The following is a 1,772-nucleotide window of genomic DNA, read 5'->3' as shown; positions in this document are numbered from 1 at the left end:
AAAAAAAAAAAAAAAAAAAAAAAAAAAAAAAAATATCGACTAAGTTCCGCGGGCGAGGGCCAGGGCTCATTCTCACCCGCGCGCGGCCCCTCGACCTCTCGGACCCAGGCCACCAGCTCTGCGCCCTTCACGCCTCCCTCGGGGCCTCTGTGTCTCTCTCCCGCCCCCAGACTCCCTCCTCTTTCTGGCTGCTGTTATTTGGGCTGCTGCCTCCTTCCCGCTCCCTGGGACCTCAGCTCGGACCTCAGCCGGCGCCTGCAGCCCGGAGTAAGGAGTCAGGCCACCGGGCCACAGCCGCGGGGGCACCACACTGGCCCAAACATTTCCTGCAGGTATGACCATTCACTGGGTATCGGGGTTGGGTCCCTTGGGCCCACAAACCTCGTGGGTACAGAGAAAAATTAAAATATATTCCTCCTTAGGAATGCACTGTTTCTGTTGGTTTGGCATCGTTTTATTTTTAACCCCTCTAACTGTGCTTTCTTCTAATAATAATGATACTTTATGTAATTAGCGTTTCTAATATCTAAAGACAGAAAAAGGAAGAAAGTAATAAACGGAAGAGAGAGAATACTTGCTAAAAATACTAATTTTTGACTTCACTCCACACCCGACTGCTTTCCTGGGAGATAGAAGTTCAGTGTAGTTTGTTTTCAGACTAACCGCAAACACGATTACAGCCTCCTCCAGGCTAGAAGTTTTAGTTTGCCTGACATGCACCACACTGTTGGTATTCCCAGCCTGGCATTCCCGTCTGCATAGCTCCAGTCTCCCTCCCAACTCCCCCACTCCCACTTTCTTTCTCATAAAAGGGAGCTGTGAAAACAAGGCAATGGGAGAGGCTCAAATGAGCTGGACCACATAATAAAAACAGCCCTACTTATTTTAATCCTGAAGCTATGGCCTCCCCTAGACTCTGATTGGGTGGAAGAGATGTTTAGTTCATTTGTGTGGTTTTTATGTCAGTAGTTATTATGATTGAATCAGTGTTTCCATGACAGGCTTGCTTCTCTGGGCACGATGGGGAGCCTATTAATTCTCGGATGGGTCTGGACAGATCAAGTCTGGAGTCTGGAGAGATTTTTCAGGGCTTGACCTGGGGCTGATATTGCAAACCTCTGCACACTCACTCAGAACCAGAGCAGCCGGGAGCAGCCTGAGCTGGGGGTTTCTTCCACATAAGGTGGGAAGAAAAAGCTCTACTGAGGAGCGAACTGGGTGAACATGGTTGCTGGGGGATGTTGAATTTTTACGTTTTTAGGAAGAACACACTTCTCAAAACTTTAGCCACTCCTGTTTCCATACAAACAATAAATGTGGTTGTAACTCCTGTTTCCATACAAACAATAAATGTGGTTGTAACAAATGTAGTAGATCAGATTCTGAACAACTCCTTAAAAAGCAGGTCCAAGTATTGGACCATTTGGAAATAAAGATTTTATTTTATTTGAGTTCTACTGGAAATAAAAGTTTATGTTAAAAAGAATATAATTCACTTCTCTCCACTGATTCAGTTTGACAGTTCCCCATTGGTATAAATCAGTTATGTTTTACTGTGGTCTCAAAACATCATTAAGGCAGGGCACGGGGACTCACGCCTGTAATCCCAGTGCTTTGGGAGGCTGGGGCAGGCAGATCACTTGAGGTCAGGAGTTCAAGACCAGCCTGGCCAACATGATGAAACCCCGGCTCTATTAAAAATACAAAAGCTAGCTGGGCAGCATGGCGGGAACCTGTAATCCCAGCTACTTGGGAGGTTGAGGCAGAAGAAT

The 1,772-nt window shown here is 46.4% G+C and overlaps 1 protein-coding gene across 1 annotated transcript in view; it reads left to right on the top strand.

Moving 5' to 3' along the window:
- The first annotated feature begins 121 nt into the window (after nt 1–121).
- Nucleotides 122–1,772, top strand: part of STON1 (stonin 1) — a 74,274-nt gene continuing 72,623 nt past the window's right edge. Inside the window, exon 1 of the mRNA XM_011935851.1 lies at nt 122–332. The gene's annotated coding sequence lies outside the window, so the exon portion shown is untranslated. The remainder of the gene's footprint in view (nt 333–1,772) is intronic.

This window comes from Colobus angolensis, unplaced genomic scaffold (genome assembly GCF_000951035.1).
Source record: "Colobus angolensis palliatus isolate OR3802 unplaced genomic scaffold, Cang.pa_1.0 Scaffold15, whole genome shotgun sequence".
Taxonomy (NCBI): domain Eukaryota; kingdom Metazoa; phylum Chordata; class Mammalia; order Primates; family Cercopithecidae; genus Colobus; species Colobus angolensis.
Note: the sequence above shows the minus strand (reverse complement) of the source record. Positions and strands in the feature narration are given on the sequence as shown.